Here is a 22,595-nt window from a genome sequence, read left to right on the forward strand (position 1 = left end):
CTAAATTTGAAACTATTATCCTAAATATAGAGTTAATAATGATTGTATTAGTACTTTCCGCTCACTAACTTATTATCCTGTATCCTGAAAATGATACTATTTACTTAGAATAGTTATTTTGAGTTCGTCAGAAACATCCAGTAGATGACAATTACAAGAACTTGGTTAAAGGGAACAATTGTTCCGAATTAGTTGTCTAAATGGAAAAATCATAAAAGTATAACTATAGTACATACAGTAGAGTGTCGCTCAAATTAGAAAGGGCCAATATCTTTGTTGGTCATCATTTACAGGATTCCGAACTATTTGGGCTTATCCATTAAATTTCCAAAACCTATTTCACAATATTGGGCCAAAACTCAGGTTTTTGACCGGGCCTTTTTTGAATCCACTACTGTTGTCTATGTATGTACCTTTTCTCCTTGTAGAAAGTCCATATTATGAGCTCGTTTGGATTAGCTGATTTGAAGTAGCTGAAAAATACTTTTAAGTGCTGTAACTGATTTAATAAATAAGCAGCTACGTATTTGGATATAAGTGTTGAAATTGATAATAAGGTGCTGCAGTATTTGAGAAAAAAGTGTTGATAAGGTCTTTTTTTCTATTGACTTGAATAACCTTAGAATTGTTTACACATATAAGGGCGTAATTTATTCAAAACTTTAGATTTGAGATCGATTCAAATACAAAATATTATGTTTGTCATTTTATTTTGAATACAACTTTGATTCGATAAAATAATTTTTATGATAAATATAATTTATTTTATGATAAGCATATAATCATAAGTTATAATAATTAATAAATTGACAAAAGTTTCTCAGTAAAAAATAAACCTAATTAAAATAAAATATTTGAAGAGAAACAAACACTGTCTTCGTCACCACAACACTTAAAAAGCAATACACCAAAAATTTGATATGTCTTCGTTTATTACATACAGTTCAAAGATTAATCCACAATCACATAGATGCAAATATGCAAAGGAATGAAGAATTTGCTTACCTCAAATTATCAATAAGAATCACAGACTTGAAGATGCAAGGGGGAGGGGGTAGGTTGAAAAAATACGTGAGGTAGTGAGTATCGATGTAGGAGTTTTGTTTTGAAAATGAATATTTTAGAGATAAAAATAGTAAAAATCTTGGTCAAACTTAAAGTAATTATAAGCTAAAAATTCATAAGTTGGGGGTGACCAGCTTATGGCTTTTGGCTTATTTTTGGCTTATAAGTATTTTACTTATAAGCACTTTAAACTTTACCAAATACGTAGATAAGCCGAAAAGTGCTTATAAGCTGGTCAAATTAGCTTATATGTTTAGTCAAACACCCTCTATATCGGAAAACTTTCATAAATAAAAGACTTATATGAGTTAATTATATAAATTATAAATAATTTAGATATTACAAATCGTGCAACTAATATTTTTACATGTTTGAATCTGATTTATTTGGCTACAATAATATAGGGCTAGGTGTAGAAATTGTTTTAGGGCTAGGCAGAGTTTACAATATTAGTGGGCTGGTTATTGGCGGTTTTTTCTCGGGATTTTTACCTAGCTATAATATAATAGAAACCTATTTACTACCTTTATTTAGGTTCCTTATTAATTACTTTATATACCTATATTTACTAGTTTTATAAAAAACCATAAAAAGGAGGAAATGAAACATACCTTAAATACGGGATATCGGTTACACATAATCCTCCTACATTTAAGATACTCTTCCTTTTTCAAATGATTACAAAACATCATATGTCTTTGTACTTACCCACCGTAAGAAATACATTGATACCCAAAATCATCACCTTTTTTCATACAAATCAACCAATATCTCTCTCTCCCTCATACAAATGAAACTACTATCTCTCTGAAATTGTAGCATCATATATTTCTCTGAATCAATTCCACCAACAACCATTAAAAAGCTTCAACTATTGACAAATCCATCAACATTATCTCTGTAATTGCAGATGAAGGGGTCTGCCATTGACATACCGTTAAAAAGTTTCGAGCTTTGAATTAGATATTCAGATTTTACGAATTTCTGATTTTTTGGATTGGGTGTTCTTGAAAACGATTGAAAATATCCTTTAGAGTTTATATCTCAATTTTAAGGGAGATTTGTTAAGTTTAAAGTTGGTTTTAGGTTGAATTTCTGATTGAAACTCGAGGAAGAAAAAGTTTCGGAATTGTATTACGATTGTATGATAAATGTGTCATAATTGTATCTGAGTTGTATTTGATACATCAATGCCTAAGAGAATCTGATACAATACTAATACTATTAAAATACAATATTGTATGATAATTTAAGTTTAGTGTTGGTTCTAGGTGGATATTTTAAATTGAAACTTGAAAAAGATGAAGATCAAAGTTGTATCATAATTGTCACAATTTGTACCTAAAATAATATATGATACAATGCTAATACAAATATAATACGACATTGTATTAGTTTGAGTTTAGAATCGGTTTTAAGTTGTATCATAATTGTATTAGAATTGTGTAAGAATACTTTCAGAATTGTATCAAATTTGTATCTGAATAATGAGTAGTTGTGAGTTCATGATGAATTTCACAGTTTATATCACAAATATATGATAATTATATATTAATTTATTAGTATTGTATCATGTATTATTTTGAATATTAATGTACCATCTGCAAGTTAGATACAATTGTGATACAAGTATGATACAATTATGTTTTACGCATTGATATATCTGATACAATTCAAATACAATTATGATACAGTTATCATACAATCCTTGAATATTTTTTCATTTTCAGTGTTGTCCGGTCTCCCAACAAAAGAACGATGCAATTGACTGTCGCCAATGGTGGGAAGAGAGAAGATGGAGATTTTGGGTGTAGATTAAGGGATTTTGATGTAAAAAAAAGGAGAGAGAAGAGGAAAGGGAAAAAAAAGGAAAGGATATAATTGAATCCCTTAATTGAAGGCACTAATAATGAGATAAGAGCCTTTAAAGGAGAAACCTATACAATTTATAAGAAAAATCTAGATACTTATTAAAAACTACAAAACATAGAGAAAATTGGTAAATAAGTTTCTATAAGCTAGGTAAAAATTCCTTTTTTCTCTTGAACTAATGGAAATTGTGACGGAAAAGAACAGAGGTGGGTAAATACTAACCAATACAAACGAAATCGACAAGAACTTCGAATAATATATGCCTTAGGATAAAAAAAATTCTCCCTGTCTATTCTACAATACTCGGTTCATATTACTTCTTTTTTCAAATTCTTGCATTTGCCTTAATCATAAGAGTATTTGATAAAAATAGGAGTATTATTTATCTCTTTAAATATCTCGCTTAATTAATAATACATTAACTAGACAGTGACGATAAATTTAAAGAAATGTAATAAAAGATTCTTATTATTTTTCTAAAGTGTGAAATATTTTCGAAAGAATTTTAGTTTGTCAAAGTAACTAACATTTGAGACCAAATGAAGAGTATTATTTTGGTATAAAGTTTTTTTTAAAAATTTAATTTTGAACAAACCCCAACGTTTGCCATTAAGTCGAGTACTTGTAACAAGAAAACATGAGATCCAAATGACATTACAATAAAGACATCTTTATTGTTCGATAGCATAGAAGCATTGAGTGAAATAATTAAATACAAACTCACGTGGATAATAAATATAGTTTACATCAGTTAGTCGTATATGGGTCCAAGGAATTATAATTCTTCCATATACTATACTGTTTGGCATGAGGCGTTCTTACTGCTTGTTTTTATTGGGGAATTTTACTGGATTATTCTATACTTTTCTGCAACAAAGTCATAACCCCCATCATGTCCCATAAATTTGTACACATATATTTATTTCTTTGTCACAACTCCGCCACCATGTTTCTAGCTTAGTTCCACCTTAAGAAATTGTGGTCCTAGAGAATTTATTATGTGTTTGGATTCATGCACAACTATGTTAATATATCATTAAGTGATAAATTGAGATATAACAAAAATTACGCTCAAACAAGTTCAGGCTATGTGAATCCTTACGCTGAATGTAGAATTAATCTTAGTTGTCTATCTATTCACGCTCTGACTATCCTCATTTGAAGATGCAGTTGCCTACAAGGGCAGAGCTAGAGAGCGAGTTACAGATTTAGCTGAGCCCGGTAGCTTTGGTTCAAATATTGTACTCCATTTATTTTAAGAATTTCATTAAATATGTATTAGTTATTGATTTAGAACATGTAATGTAAGATGATTAGAATCTCAAACTCATAAGCTTCAAATTCTCTGATTACCTATTCTGCTATCAAAAACGATTCATTAGGGATATTGTAGTGCCACAATGAACTTGAATCGCATATGTCTTTATTTAAAGAATTTAGGTTATATATACTGAGAAGGGGAACATTGGCGTAACTGGTAAAGTTGTTGTCATGTGACCAGGAGATCACGGATTCAAACCGTGGAAACAACCTCTAGCAGAAATGCAGGGTAATGCTGCGTACAATAGACCCTTATGGTCCTATACTTCCCCGGACCCCGCGCATAGCGGGAGTTTAATGCAACAGGTTCCCTTTAAGTTATACATACCGACTCATTGTCATTCGTGCTGTACGTTGTCTCTTTATATATTCTATGGAAATATGAATTCTGCATCCTTGGATTTTCTGAAAAATCCGAGTCAATCCCTCTACTGTAGTAGATGTCACTCTCTGGTCTCAACCGTGAACTGCGAAGTTGTGTAAAGGACGGCCCGGTGCACTAAGCTCCCGCTATGCGCGGGGTCCAGCGAAGTTGTGTGTTTCTTAAAAATAGTTTTAATTAGTTGTCAAAAATGTTTTCAATCTTCTCTTAGCAAGTTTAATATGTTTTAACTTTGTCCTATTTAGGCGACCAATCTCTCGTGATTTTTATTAGCTTTGCTGCTTACCTTTTCGATGTCTAATTGCAATTTGAAATACTATCCGATCACTTCATGTTATCTAGCTCATATTTCCGTAAGACGTTATTTTCACTACTTGAACTCCTTGCCTCCTCGCCACATGGGCTCATCTAAAAATAGATAAACAATTAAAAATCTATAAATTAATTTCAAACCCTGGAGACAATTCTCCATGAATTTTGGTCCTCCAGAGATGAAGAAATGATGATTTATGAAAAAGAACCATTCACGAAAAATGATGCTTCTATGTACTTAACTTTCAAGCTTGGGTTTTACCAGAACCCATCATTAATTTGATTACAAGCCATTTCATAATTTGTGATTATGAAAACGGCCATGACAATTGACCCCCACTCCCCTACCCCAACCCCACTCCTAAAAAAAATAAAAGAAGCCTACTATATATAGTTGGCAATGAAAAATACATAGCCTAGCTATAGTGTTCCTTCAAAAGAGTGAAAATCAGTATCAATCTCTACATAATTAGAAAGGTGTTTGTGTCAAGAATAGTGCAGACAAAAGGGTCCATTTCTTGAATCTACGTAGACACAATTCTTTTTCATGCCTTGATTACAACTTGGTTTATATAGTAACGACCTAACTTGTAAAAGATTTTGATAAAGAAAAACTAAGATTTTGTTCTATTTGGAGTTAAAGAGTGGTCCTTGTTTGCATGTTAGAGCTACCATACAAAAAGAAAACCTACATAGCTAGGCTCTTCATTATGTAGGTTGGATTGAAAATGATATGAAACCTATAAAGAAAAAGTAGAACAAAGTCTTTTAGAGATCCTCTCATTTCAGTCCCTTTTCTATTACTAGGTGACTTCTTGTCTTAACATTTGTGGTTTTTAACTTTTTGAATGTCCCTTGAACTAAACTCAATGTCACAAGCAACTTTACATCTCAGAATAAACAGCAGCAACACAATCTATTGTGAGTAATAACATGGAGCATACTCTAGGATTATAAAATACAACATAAAGTCTCATAACCTAAATGAGTACAAAGAAAAAGGCCAGGGCAGCCCGTGCACAAAGTGTCCCACATTTACGCAGTGTCCGGGGAAAAGTCACATGCCAAGGGGTATAATATAGACAGTCTACTACTCTAATGTACGCATACATACTATTAATGGATGCTTTCACGACTCGAATCCGTGACCTATGTAAGTCACACGAAGACAATTTTATCGTTGCCCCAAGACTCATCTTCAATACAAAGAAATATGCACCGTTTGGAAAGGGGGTGGGGTTCATCAAAAATTTTCTTATTCAAATTAAAGCTCGAGTCACTGAATCAAACTCTATTGATCATGAAAGCTTGAATGGAAAACTCAATATCTGATTTTGATCTTGAAGAAGTACTAAGGCAAGCTTATAATTATCTTGTCAAACTAATTTACAAATACTTTATGATCACGTGTCTATGAAACATGTTAAAAGAGGGTGTCTATTGACTCACAGAATAATAACTTAATTTATCATGACATGACCGCGACAATATACTAAATATGAAAAAAAGGCTCAATGAATGTTTGTGTGGGAAGGGGTGAAGTTTATTTGTATGTTTGTGTGGATTTTGCTCTATCAATTGCCTGAGGATCTTTGAAGTCTTAGCTAAGTCGAAAGCAGAAACTCAAGTTTATAAGAGATCCGTTCTTATAAACTTTTTTTTTTCATTTCAAAAGTTTATAAGAACGGATCTCTTCTCTAATGATTTTATAATTCTTTCTCAATGCAAAAACTGCTTTACTATTTGTAACTCTTTGACTTCATCCCCTTTAAGTTTTGGTCATGTCAAATTAGTATGTATCTTGGTTTATTGAGTTAATTTTGTTGATTACTTTTGTCGTATAGGATTACCATTTTCAAGCCTATGAGAATGACGAGCTTCGAATGGAGAAAATGCCGATTGATGTTCCTGAATCTCAATTTAGGGATCTTCTTAATTATTGGAACTCTGATACCTACAAGGTAAAACTAAGTACTGTCCCATGATTTGCTAAGAATGTCTGGTTTATGTTTAATAGAAATCACTGAACAATCCTTATACATCAAATGCACTTAAGTTACATAACTTAAGTGCACAATTTAAGCTTGATTTGAATCTGTTGGGAAAACTGAACTGGACAACTCTGTATTCATTGATTGATTTGCAGAAAATGTCCAAAACCAATACCGAGAATTACAAAAAATTGAAATATCCACACACTGCTGGCAAAAGAAGTTTCGCTCGAATATGCGAGGTTTGATATTTTTTCTTATTATTATTATTCTTAAATATGAACTTACTAACTTTAATCTGAAATATTTTTATGCCACTTTTATATAATGAGGAAAAAAAGAAAGAAACTTCTGAACATCTATCAAGCAAGGATATCTTTGTGGCTACGAGAAAAAGAAAACCCGATCGAGTATACAAGGCCTCGTATGCGGATACTCTGAATAAAATTGTACTAGTTATTAATTTAAAGTTTGTTGTTATCATTTGTCTGTTCTTAGTTATTGACTCAGTGTCATATACTTTCTCATTTGATAATGACTCAGTTTGGTCTTGTAGGTTGAAATGGAAAGACTTCAATCATCACAAGAAAGTGAAGATGGTTGCAGTCAATCAGTTGATGCATTTGCATCAGTCATGGGACCTGAGCATCCAGGTCGCCTAAGATTGTACGGATGTGGGGTTACCAAGACTTCCTTAAAAATAAAAGTGGGAGATTTGGACCCCCTTTAAGTTCGACTAATGAGATGATGCAACAAAAATTGGAGGAAATGGAAGAAAGGATGGAGCATAGGATGCAAGAAAAGTTTAATGCACAAAAAAATGCCATGGAACTACAAGTTGCAGTTAACATCATTTCACAACTTAAGCATCTGAATCCAGATTTACGGGTTGATCCCAGCATGCTAGCTTTCAATGCTCGTTCACCCGGAGAAGCTTCCTCTGCACAACAAGTTGTTGTGCAACTAATCAATCGTCTATCTACTGGGAGTAATAATCAAGGTCAGTACGTACTCCAAATGTTACACCCCTTCTTTTCTTTGTTTCTTTCTTTCTTCTTCTCCTCATTCTGCTACTTTTCTAAGGTTACACTTGAACTTATTCTTCTCTCTTTAAGGTTATTTCTTTGTCTAACTTATATATGAAAATCAAGAAAGTGTCTGATTTTCTGCCAGCTTCGTTCCTCCCCCCCTATATATTTGATTATCTCATTTTGGAAAGAATATTTCTACTGTGCGTATATAATAAATGGATGATTCAGAGTTGACTATTTTGTGGTTATCTCATTTTGGAAAGACGATTGAAATCAGACTTCAGATGGTTCTCTGAGATTAATCGTAAATGTTAATATTACTCTCTTGTTTACTGGTGTAAATACGTGCTGTGAATGTAGTAGAATTACTTCTACTGGTTTGTGCGAAGAAACTATGTCTATACCACTGGTGACTTTGTAACAATTTGCAATATTGACTGATACTATTATTTCTCTTTATTTTGCATTTAGTTTTTTTTTTTTTTTTGCTTGATTAAGTTCTTATTGTCTTTTTGTACGTGTTTCCTCTCTAATTCTTATATTTAGACATGGTTAAACGGCGTAAAGATCTGTACTGATCCTTTCATATTGTTGAAGGGAAAACAAATGTATAGGATGATTCATGTGTTGCCTGCATGTATCTTTAATCTCTACATCAGAAGTAAGAGGCTTTGTATTATTTTAGAACATCAAGTAGGTTGACACTTTGTACTATTTTAGAACTTCAAGTAAATAATTTTTGTCTGATCAATAGCATTGAGAGTAGATGAGGTGCTTTTTTGAAGGGTTGTATTGCTTGGAGTTTTGAAGGTTTCCTTCCCTATCATAGTGCTAAACTCTGATTTCAATCCTATATTTTCTATTCAAGTTAGATACAATGGCAGCAGGACTATCCGACTATGGATAAAGTGAAGTGTTCTGTGTAAAAAGTACTGCAGACCCAATCATTTCTTAATTCTTACTAGTAATTCATGATTCTATCTTAGGTTAAGACTTATTCTTACTAGTAAGTGGTCAACTTTTCCACTCAACTGTAGCAGATAAACCAAAAAAATTGTCTGATGTACCATATGTACCCTATGTCATATCTACTATTTGATTCCTTAGTGTTTTTGGGACCTCTTGTTTCAAGTAACCAATTAGTTGTAGTTTTATATATACATTGATGTGAATTTGTGAACTGAGCATGTATAATGCTCCTCTTAGACCTACTCTTCGCAAAATTAGAGTTTGGTATATGACTATAGTGTTTGTTGCTTTATTTTGGCATCCTGCTTTCCTGCTTTATGTTCAGTTATATAGCTTCTTGAAGATTAGAAGTTATTTACGTTATGTTTGCTCTAATAGTGTGTTAGGATGTTAAATGCAAGGGTATTTGTTAGCAGCTTGTTTTGGGTGGTGATTATTTTGAGACTGATCTTGCTGGTGAAACCTGGAAGTCTAGGGAAACTAGTTTAGTTTGTAAATTTCCAGTTCTTGGATTTTTATCACTTGACATATGTTGATGAAGCTGTTGTTGTTGTTGTTGTGTTATCAGAAATTAATTTTGTTCTGAGGATGTTTTTGTACTGATAGGAGATTCTGGTTCCAAATAAGCTTGAGCTCTACTTGAAAGTGAACCTGAATCAGTACTGATCTCTTCTTCTCTTGATAATAAGCGAACCCTTGAAGGATAATGACTTTATTGATCGTCTTTTGTGGGTCGAGCAATTGAAGAAGGGGAAGATGGAGATTGTGAAGATATAGACCTTACTTAAGAACTTTGAATTGTTGTCCATGTTCTAGGAATCTTTTGTTATCAACATTTGAAATTACTCTAACTCTTGAAGTGTTGAAATGTATAACTTATGTGATTGGGTTAAAACATTTTGGTTTTATGGATATATTAGCTTATTGGACAATATAGATTATGAAATGTTTTATCTTTTTATTTATATAAATTTCAGGTTATTACAAATTTTTATATATGTAAATATTCATTTACAACCAGGGCATAATAGTCTAATAGAACTGTTACAATAATCTTGCAAACCGTTCCAATAGGTCTTGCAAATCGTTCCAAAATGAGTGACAAACTGATGCAATTGGTAGTTAAAATCGTTGCAATAAGAATAAAACCGTTACAATAGTGTAATGAAACCGTTAGAATATTTGTAAATAAACGTTGCAATAGCTTACACAACCTTTGCAATAAATGATATGGCAATGGTTTCTAACCGTTGTAGTAAATAATATAGTAACAATTTTCAGGCGTTGTAAACTCTATGTTAACGGTTTTTAACCGTTGGGACTGGGAAGAATACTCGTTGCTTTAGACAAAGGAAAAACTGTTGCGATAGATAGCCCTCTAGCAATGGTTTTGATAACCGTTGAATGAACCGTTACTCTAGATCTATTAGCACGCCAGCGTATGTAACGGTCGCTAAACCGTTCCAATAACTCTATGGCAACAGTTTACCTGTCTGTTGCAACGGTTTTCCGACTGTTGCCATAGGCTCATTTTCCAGCAGTGAAAATACTTCTGAATGCTAAATATATGAAAATATCAAATGATATAACTCAACTAATATCACATACTATGCTTAAATCGTTCATAACTCATGCTTTAGAGTTTAGAGGCTAAAATTAATTATACGTTCCATTGCGTCACTCTTAAGATACCCAAAAACGAATGCAGTCTTGAAATCATCAATTTTCATTGTTGACTTTTAGCAACTAATAAATCATAATCTTTCTTGAGATGTTAATCTTATAAAATGGGAAAAAAATTACTCATATTATAATCAAGAATTGCCCCAATAGCAGATCCTCCCAAAGGCCTATGCATGCATTATAATATGGGCTCCTCCTGGGAAAAGAAATGAAACATTCTTCCTCTCCAGGAACATTATTAACATTATCCTCCCATTTTATTAACATTATTTTTGTGTATACTTATCCATGAAACACTCCTCTGTAAATAAAATTGTCTCAATAATATTCCTTCAGCTTTTAATGAAATTTCAATGAGACGTAATTAAAATGTTTTGACATCTCTCTATCCATTTCAATATATCTCAAGTTAGAATACTGAATAAAAAGTCATTGCAATGAACAGTAATTAATTGGAATGTTGGTTATATCTCCTCTAATCGACAATATTAAAGACATCTCCCTGAAAATGAAAGAAATTACGCATACCTCCCTTTCTGAAATATTGTGTTAGAAATACAATAGATTTTTTAAGTGTTTGACTTTAAAAAATATGAATGATTGTGTGTGTGTGTGTGTATGTATATATATATATATATATATATATATATATATATATATATATATATATATATATATATATATATATATATATATATATATATATTGCTCGTAATTTGGAATGTAGGTTAAAATAGAAAAAGTGTATCTATAGCTAAATCATATTATTCGAGTGTTTGGAGTAATTTACTCTTAATATTTTATATATCAAATAACTAACATGAATCATTAATGATATGAAGATAATATCTTAACTTTATTTATAATTAAATACTATGATATAAAAATAATTAGAGAAGGAGTAATATTGTAAGGGAGAGTGAGTTAGGGGTGTTCGTCGGTCGGTACGGTACGGTACGGTATTTAGACATTTCAGTTCGGTATTTTCAGTACTCGATTTCGTAAAATGTTATACCAATACCATACCTAATTAAATTCGGTATGGTTCGGTTTTTCTCCTTTCTGTTTTTGGTTTATTCGGTTCGGTAACTTCGGCTTATTCGGTGTAAATACTAACTAGTGCATAAAGTCATAGACGGTAATATTCTTAATTAAAATACTCAAAAGTACATAACTAAAAACTTTTGTTGACAAAGTTTTGTCCAAAACCAATAAATACCAACCTAGATTGAGAAAATTTAGAGAAATATCATGTTACTTGTTTAGAGTTAATTGATGAACGTACAGAATAAAGGAAAGTAAAATTTTAGATTTCTTATATTTAAGTTAGAATTAATAAAATGTGTATTGTGTAATATAATATATATTTCGATACGATATTGATATTTTGGTATTTCATTTTAAAATATCAAATATCATACCTAATACTATTTTTTTTAAATTTAAACTAAATAGCATATCGAATACCAAAATATCGAATACTAAATATCAAAATTTTCGATTTCAACATGATAAATCGGTATTTACGATATTATGCACAGCCCCATAATGAGCGACCCCAAGTTGAAGAGAAAGAAACAATTTTAGGAACAAGGACATAAAATAGTTGGATTAAAACAAAGAAAAGTAGCATTGATATTTGCATTATGGCCCTCGTAATGTCATCCACAAGCCGACCAAACTGTAAGGTTGTGTCAAATCAACCTTTTCTTTCTTTAAAGTTTTTGGCTTCTTGTCCCTAAAGTTAGTGTTCCCTTACTCCGATCCTTTTTTTCTTTTGATATTTACATTTGACTGATCTGATTAACTCATATTCTTATCAAATATTACCCTTTTAAAAATAAAACACTTCTTATTATAAAATTCTTTATTCTTATAACTTGAAGCACAAATCTAAAAAAAAAATTCTAACTAAAAGTTAAAGAACTCCGTTCATCTCGCCATAATTCTAACGAGTCCGGAACCAAAATATTATTTTTTTGACTCAAACTATACAAATAGGTGGTACAAAAAAATGACTTTTTTATATATAGCGCCATAATACCTGGCGCTATATACTAACAGTAACGGAACCGTTAAGGTATAGCGCCAGGTATTGTGGCGCTATACTGTAAAAGCTGACATGGCCAGGTATAGCGCCACAATACCTGGCGCTACATATACAGCATTAATGTATAGCGTCAGGTATAATGGCGTTATACATAGATTTTTTATACCCCTCCGTCTTCTTCTCCGCTTCCATCCACCATTATTTTAAAACCCTTCCCCTCTTCTTGGTCCCCCACCGTTTCTGCATTTTCTTTATAAAAAAAAAATTTGGGTCCCCCCGACACATAAAACTCGAAGAAAAAGGGTCCCACATTCGAGTAGAGTTTCGTGTTATTGTTGATTCACAATTCCGGAGTCAAAATTTCAATCTTTTTGCTTTGCCAAAATTCTAAATCGAGGTATTTCGATTTATTTTAAGTTGAAACATTTATAATAATGTATATTATTTGATTTGTATGTGTTCTATTTCGGTTTGTGTTTTTTTCCGAAACTAGCATGTTAAATTTATCCGGATTTAATATTAGTGTTTTCTAAAAAAATATAAATTAGTAAAATAAATTTGTCTATTAATATCCTGATTTATATATATGTTTTTTCATTTCGTTTTGTATTTTATTTGCAATTAAATTTGTTTGTTGTTTATGCTTAGTTTAGATTATTTTTTAGCGTAGTAAAATCCAGACCCTTATAGCGTAGTAAAACGTAGACCCTTATACTATAGTAAAATTTAGAGCCTTGTAGCGTAGTAATGTGTAGTATTTTAGCTTAAAATTCCATTTGTTTAAGTATTTTATACTAGTAGTTGAAAATGCAAACTTTGTACAATTAAGTTAATAATTGTATCAACACACATAATTAGTAATTTGTACAATTAATTTATTAAAAAATATGAATTTAAATTATAATAAAAATACATTATATATATATATATATAATTTGTACAAGTAAGTTATTAAAAAATATGAATTTAAATTATAATAAAAATACATTATATATATATATATATATATATATATATATATAAGTTATATTCAATATAAATTTAAATTATAATAAAAACACATAATTATATATATATATATATATATATATATATATATATATAATTTGTACAATTAAGTTATTAAAAAATAATAATTTAAATTATAATAAAAAACACATAAGTATTAATGATAGTTTATATATATATATATATATATAATTTGTACAATTAAGTTATTAAAAAATATGAATTTAAATTATAATAAAAATACATAATTATTAATGATAGTTTGGTATCACTGATCCTCAAAATATCGAGCTCTGAAATTATAATAAAAACACATTATATATATATATATATATATATATATATATATATATATATAATTTGTACAATTAAGTTATTATAAAATATGAATTTAAATTATAATAAAAACACATAATTATATATATATATATATATATAATTTGTACAATTAAGTTATTAAAAATATGAATTTAAATTATAATAAAAAATACATAATTATTAATGATAGTTTACAGTTGACGACATGGACGCGACTATACATCCCGGCCCCCGGACGTTGGATCTATTAGCCCTACAGCCCCAGCATAGATCCGAGTATATATGGGACGGACAGTTGCTTACGCAGACTTTTCGGGCTAGGAGAGTGGATCTATTGTGGGAGTTTTTGAGTCCTCCCCGCGTTCTACATCCCCGCGTGGTCCATTATTTGGAGGAGATGGGATTTTATAGGATTATTAGGATTGGTCGGATACAGCTCGACTATGCTTTGATCACGACCTTGATTGAGTGGATTGGGGTAGATACTTCCCAGGCCCGTCTACCACTGTTGAGGATCGACCGACCCGAGATTTTTATAGTGGGCGTCGACTGAGTTATGGCTCCACATCACATGCGCAGGTATGAGTTTATTAGTATTGAATTTGAATTTGTGTTAACTGTAACTTATTTATTTTCTTTAACTTTATTAATTTCCTTTTTAAGGCTTCATACGATGCAGCGACAGATGACTACATTCAGGATCTAGAGACGATGATGGTAAGACAATATAAATTGTTGTGAATTGTTATGTAGTTTTCTATACTAAGTTTCATATTATTATGTAGCCTTCTACTGGAGCTGACAGCACCACCGATACATGTCATCCTGCGCCGCATCCAGCTATAAGGAGACGACTTGATGATGATGATCCTGATAGCGTACCCGGGCGGGAGGGGATGCGCCTCAGGCCAGCGGCTGCATTGAGACACACCGGATGCGGGACACATTGACATGGTGTAAATAATATTTTTGTATACATTAACAATATTATTTAATCGAATATGCGCATTACTTTTTTTAGTTCTCCATTCGTTTGATAGTTTCATAAAATAAAATTTAGTACAACACAAGCACTTAAACTTAACTTCTACTTCAATTAAAATAAAATTTAGTACAACACACAAGGAAAACATTACTACAGTACAAACACAATCACAAACACAAATATAGCAGGCCAACATAATAAAAATACATGAAATATGAAAAATACACTAAACACATACATGCCAATGTTTAGCCCCGGTTGCTATTTATTCTCCGCTCCAACCACTTAAATCGTTCTTCCAGTTGTTCCTTTTCTTCTTCTACCTCTTTCAGTTTCGCCTTCACCTCCGCAAGTTCCAGTTTATATTTTTTTTTCCGATCTTTTTGTTCTTCACAATTCCATTGTGTTTTCCATTTTTCTTCTCCCACCTCCTTCAGGTTCGCCCTCAAGTCTGCAATAATTCTATTGATTTCTTTTTCATGTTCATGTTGTCTTAAACACATATTATGAAGAAACTGTAGTTGTTCTCTGTAACATTCCTGATAACATGGTTCATCAACCCATTCTTGAAAATCACAAATAGGTTCGCCGGGAACCTTATAAAACCGGTTCACACAGTACCAGTAGCGGCGTCCAACTTCACCACCTTCCCAACAATTTTGCATCAAGCATGCTTTTCCACAGTTGCACTTTGGTGGACGAAGAGGTTGAGCCATTTGTGTAATATTTGCTTTTAGTAAAAAAAAACCTTACCTTTAATAAAATATTTGCTTTTAGTAAATTTTGAGCACACAACATAACTACAATGAGCCCGTTATTTATAGGCGAGACAACACCCACATAACGTACTATCTAATGGCGCTATACTTTGCGTGTTAAATATCATGATGTTGACAAGACAACTTTATGTCAGCTGGTCGGCTTTTTCAGTTCGACAAGACAACACACACATAACGGACTATCTAATGGTGCTATACTTTGCGTGTTAAATATCATGATGTTGACAAGACAACTTTATGTCAGTTGTTCAGCTTTTTCAGTTCGACAAGACAACACACACATAACGGACTATCTAATGGCGTTATACTTTGCGTGTTAAATATCATGATGTTGACAAGACAACTTTATGTCAGCTGATCAGCTTTTTTAGTTCGACAAGACAACACACACATAATAAATATACAGATAATTTTATTAAATTATTATTTAAATAGGTAAAATGGGAAAGTACAAATAATAGTTAACAAGCATAATTTTATTTCATAAATCTTGCAACATAGATATAACAACTAATTATTACAACATCAACTCATGGGTAGTTAGGTACACTAGAAGAACACCCACCACGAGCTTGATTAGTTTTGCCACCCAAACCAGCTGAAGGACATTTACGACGGTCGTGTCCTGTTTGCGAGCATATACCACATTTGCGCGCATAAACGGTGTCACTAACATCCATTTGGTTCCGTATACGTGTTCTCTTCTGCACCTGTCTTTTACGCAAATAGGACTTGTTACACACCATTTTAAATGGTTCCGGAGGCTGTCACACCTCCTTTTTACGCGCTTACCCCGAAGGATAAATGCGTGAGGGAGTTTTTCCAATTTAAGTGACAATATTCGAAATGGGATTATTTATTTAATTCAGAGTCGCCACTTGGGAAAGGTTTGGTTTTTGGTGTCCCAAGTCACCGGTTTATCTTGAATCCCAATTCGAGGAAAATATTCGACTTTCCAAATGAAGTCTGCGAACCAGAAATTCAAAGTAATAAATTCTGTTGACCCGAGGGAAGGTGTTAGGCACCCCCGAATCCCGTGGTTCTAGCACGGTCGCTTAAATTGTTATAATGGCTAAATATCTGATTTTAATACATGTTATAACTTGTGCAAATTTTAACTTTTAGCCGCTTTTATTATTATTATTATTATTTTTTATTTTATTTTTATAAGAATGTGAACATCGTTTAAACATGTCTTTGGATTGCGTCACATGAAATGCACCCGCAATCCGGAACATATTTTATTCAATGTTTTGGGATTTGGATTTGGGTCGCATGAAATGCACACCCGAGTTTAAGAAGGTAAGATTATTAGAATGCGTGCCTAAAACGACTAGCGCGTGGTTATTTTTTGGAAAAAGCCGTGAATTTCGCTAAGCGGCCGATCCCGAGTTCTAAGTAATTAATACATACATTTGTGAGGGCCCCGCAATCTATACGTTTTACTAGACGAGGCTCATCTCATTTATTTTGACAATGGTCAATCCTAAAATGACTACATTTTTCTATTAAAATTAGTCTCTAAAATAAAGAAAGAAAATCCTAATTAATTAGGAGCTTTCAAAAAAAAATAAGAAAACGTAACATACTAATTGCTAGATTAAGACAAATATTAATGGAAAGGAATTTTACTAAAAAAAAAAAAGAAAATTCGAAATTATAAATAAAATAAGAAATTCGATAACTAATATTCAAAAGAAATCAAATATAGCTAGATTGAAGCTCGCATTGTTATATAAAAAAAAACTATTGGAATTAATTATTCACAACCATTTGAAACTAGATTTAACCATAATTACTAAAGCTTATTAGAAAGTTTATTAAACTTAAACATTATCTAGTCTTGTTTGGCCTTAACTAAATTTAGCTACTCATTCATGATTAACCTACTGTTGACCATATTAAAACCTTCATAGCTAGTGAATTAACCCGTTTTGCCAAGCTGATTCACTAAAGACCAACTTATATTATTTTCCTCTTATTCCAATTATTAAACAGTAATACATAAAATAGCCTAAATACAATCAGTAAAAAAACGAAGAAAAAGCGAAATTAACTACAAAGTTCCATTATTCATATGTATTCATGCTTTCACATTTTCCAGCTTACGATATCGACAAGGTTACAGCCATGTACCTGGTATTGAATACAAGAGAAGAGGAAGATGAGAATCAGCAGCAGTAGTAACAATACAGCACAACAACAACAGTCTAGCAACACAGGAATAGACAAATAACAGAGTTTGCAAACCAGTGGAGTAGTAGCCTAAGAAAGAAGCTTCAAGCTTCGATGAAAACAATAGCAATTAATGTTGATTTCAAACAATGAAGAAAAGTAGAAGATTTTTTTTCCAGTTTTGTTCTCTCTCTCCCCCCGTTCTTTTTTTTTTTCTAAGTGTTAAATGAGTCCTCTTATATCCAAAGCAAGACTACTTTTTTCTTTTTACCTCTTTTCTTTTTCCCCAATATTCTTCTACTATATATAACTTTTAACTTTTTATTATTACCTATATTATGTCTGATTTTTACTTAAGTAAAAGTAGTCAACACGGACCCCACGGTTCCCCCCTTTTTGAATGGTCAAAGAAGACATCATCATTAACCCCCTCTTTTTGCTTTACATCATTTTGTCTTGTCCCCCACTACCATATGTCTTGTCCCCCACTATAATATTTTAATATTATTAAGCCTAGTGGACGGAGCACTTCAAATTAAATAAATCTACAATTGGTTAATTCCCGTATTACCCCTAAAACTACTGTTGCTGCCCTGAATCAAAAATCTGTTCAAACTTCAAACATTATCTAAAAACTAAAATCCAATTAACAGCTACAACCAATTCACCTAATCAATTAACCAAACTATAGCAGCTATAACCAATCCTTAATCAAATTCAATCAACAAATTCAAATTAAACGATGAACAACAAAGAAACAACCGGAATTATTTTAACTGAACAATATTTTTAAACAACATCCTATTTTCAGATTCAACAACAATAACAAACAAACATGTTCAATTTTTTTCAATTCAAATTAAGCTTAAACGGAACAAATAAACAGATTCAAATCACTAAACTAAATAACCAATTGATCCTCAAACTAGATCTAACAATATTACAGTCAAGACGAAGGATTCAAGTTATCAAACCGACATATTTCTATATTAAAACTAAATCCTTTTAAACGAATAAAAACAAACTGAAGAAATAATTAATTGAACTTCAACTTAAATCTAACGACATTATAATTAAATTAACAGTTTCTTTATTAAAAAATAAACAATAACAAATGAAACAACCTGAAGCAATAATCAAGAAACGATAAACACGAAAAAAAACAAGAATCAAACATCTACTAATTTCAAATCCGAGAATATCAAAACAAAATACGGACAGAAATGAAACTTAAACCCACTAACCGGATCGGAATGACGATGAACTCGAACAAAAACAAATCTGCCCGGAAACAATTATCGTACCAAAATAACTTGACGCCGAAGACGACCACGAACGGACGATCGAAGAAGATGGTCGTTTGGTGTTGTTTGAAGATGAAGCAGTGGCGGCGAGGAGGCGGTGAAGCAGTAGAAGCTGCTACTGCTGAACATGCTCGACGGAGGGCAGCTTTGGTGGTCGTCCATGGCTGGACATAGCAGAAGGCAGCAGAAGCGACGGGGTTTGTTTGGACGTGATGGACATGGTTGGACGTAGCAGAAGCAGCAAGAGCGATGAGGTTTGTTTCAGGTGGTCGTCCGACATGGTGAGGAGGAGCTACTGTCGAGGGCAATGAAGAAGATGAAGGAGTAGCCATGGTTGCGTGTGTGTATTGACGGAGACGAAAACGAGCAGCTATGGGAGATGGGGTCTCGAGGGTGGTCGACGACGAGGGGGGGTTGCCGGACTGCTCCCTGTTTGAGAAGACGAAGCAGCAGCGTGGTGGCTGGGGGTGGTCAACAGGGAGCTGCTGGTGTTTTAGAAGAAGAAGAAGAAGAAGGGTAACAGGTGGTCGTGGGGATGAAGGTGATGAAGGGGTGGTCGGTGTAGGCATCCATGGCTGCTAGGGTTTGGAGGGATTTGGAGAAGAAGAAGAGGGAGGGGGGCGGGTAGGTTCTTAGGTTTTTTTTGGGTTTGTTTTTTGTGAAATGAAAGATAGGGATATAGGGGTGTTGGTTTTTTTGGGTTATGGACTGGGTCGACCCGGTTTGAAATGGACCGGGTCGTAGGGGAAGGTTGGGTATCTTTGGGCCTGTGACTTAAAATTGAAGAAAAGGCTCAATCCGATCTCTTCTATTTTTGCCCTTTTCTTTCAATTTCCTAAATAATAAAGCTAAAAATGCTAAGATTAAATTATAAAACCCAAAATTATCTGGACATACTAATTAACTCTTAATAATAATTAACACACAATTAAATAGCGATTAACGATAAAATCACACAATTTGGACATTAAATGCTAAAAATGCAACGTACATTATTTTATTTTTTATGATTTTTTCATTTTTGTAAAACAAACTTAATTAAATATCAAATGCAAATGCGACATATTTTTATTTTTTTTATTAATTTAACACATCAACATGCACAGGCAAAAAATATAAATAATTATCAAAAAATGTCACGAAAATTCAAAAATTGCACACAAAGGAAAATTGTTTTATTTTGAATTTTTTTGAGGGGAGTAATCCTCATACAGGGCAAAAATCACGTGCTCACAGAGGCCAATAATGCTCAGCACCCATTGGCTGCAACTGACCACTATATGTGTTTAGGTACTTGGAAACACTATATTGTTGATCAACATAGTTGGTCTCCGCATAACCAACACGTTGAAAACACTTGATGGCATGTGAGAAAGGAATGTGGTAGATGGACCATTACCCATAGGAGCATAACCTTACAGATTCATTTACAGTATGTACATTATTACCCTGATTATTATGGATAGCGGTGCGAACTTCAAAAACACCTCTTTCGTTATCATACTGCAAAAATGAATGTCAATGTGCTCGCTGTCTGTATTTCTCAAATCTCTTCATAGACACTGGCATAAATTCAACACCCCTCTCCATCAATTCCGTTGCAGCTGCATACCATTGAACAAACCTCTCTGCCATCTTCTTGAACGACATCCACACCATGGCTGTGACGGGCAATCCTCTTGCCGACTTCAATAACCCGTTGAAGGACTCTAACACGTTTGTAGTAAGAATTCCCCATCGTCTGCCACCATCCGCATGCAACGTCCACTTTTCAGGGTCATGTCGCATTAACCAACGATAGGCTGCCTCGTCTTCTTGCCTGATAGAATCCATATGCCTCCAGAATTTATGCTGTTAGTGGTCTGTTTCTGCCATCCACATCAAATCATGTAGATCCTTGTTGGGATGTGCCTTCTGGAAATTGGGCTTAAAGTGCCTCACACAGTAACGATGGTATGCATAAGGTTCTTGCCATGCAGGCAAGTTCTCCACAGAACTTAATATACCAATGTGTTGATCAGATATTAGACAAATACCTGAACGTTGTTTGACAACGTGCTCTTTCATGTGGTTCAAAAACAGCGTCCACGTCTCTGTGCTTTCATTGGCACAAATAGCAAAAGCTAGAGGAAATATCTATCCATTAGCATCTACTGCCACAACTATCAATAGCTTGATATCGTACTTTCTATAGACATGAGTTCTGTTTATGGATATTACTGGCCGGCAATGCGAAAAACCATCAATTGTTGGCTTAAATGCCCAAAACACGTAATTGAATATGTATTCTGGTGTTTCCGGACTCTGCTCAAGCTTTCATTCAACAATTGTCCGGGGGTTAAAGTGCTACAGTGCGGCCATGTACTTTGGCAGAGATGCAAATGACTTATCCCAATTACCGTAGACAATTTCAAACGCTCGTTTGCGCCCGAGAAATGCCTTTCTTTTCGTAATGGTATGGCCATATTCCTGGTGGACCGATGTAATGCACTATTTGATTGTATACCGTATGGACGCTTCGATATGCGGAATAAGTACAAGAGAAATCAAGTCAATATCCAAGTTGAAGTGATTCCCGTTGAATGTGTCCATTTCGCATGTGTGGGTGGGAATGTATTTACCCACTTTTCACATACCTGTCTTCTTCTTGGTCGCACGCAACATCCAATTACATGGCCAAAACCACCTGCGGCAAACAACCTTGTATACCATCGGACTTGACTCTCATACCTGCATCTCACGACACTCTTTTACGTTGTGCATTTTACAAGCCCTGCTTAAGCGCGTTTTATCAGGAAAAAGCATCCCCTTTGCAAGCACCGTTGGTCTAGACTCATCCCACATTGCTGTCCGGATTTCATCAAAATCCCTTGTTAGAGCTTCCACATCCGGCACGATTGGCAAGTTATTAATGTAAGGAATCTCCCTTGAAGGAAACGGCACTTCGGACTCATACACTCTTCGTCTAGGGGGGTCTCTCTTCAAATCAGGTCATTCCTCCTCATCCTACTAATCACCATCCTCACGAAAAAAAGTTGTCTCATCTATGGATTCATCGGCATTGTTATCGTAATCACTGTTCTGTTCCTCACTCTGTGCATCTGCCAGATCCCGATGTAATACGTCATTTTCGGTCAATTGAGTGAGTACGGGTGGTTCAACTTGCTCGTTTTCACTGCACAACCAACAAAAATATAAGCTACTGAATTAATAAATGATTTCCATATGGCTATATCACTTCACTTACAAGTCGTAATGTGATGAAATTTCATGATGGGCATTTTCAATTAAGTGATGACTACCGGATGGGCCACTTGTAAAATTCATATCCGCCCGGTACCCCCTATTAAA

This window comes from Nicotiana tabacum, chromosome 16, assembly GCF_000715075.1.
Source record: "Nicotiana tabacum cultivar K326 chromosome 16, ASM71507v2, whole genome shotgun sequence".
NCBI classification, from domain to species: Eukaryota; Viridiplantae; Streptophyta; class Magnoliopsida; order Solanales; family Solanaceae; genus Nicotiana; species Nicotiana tabacum.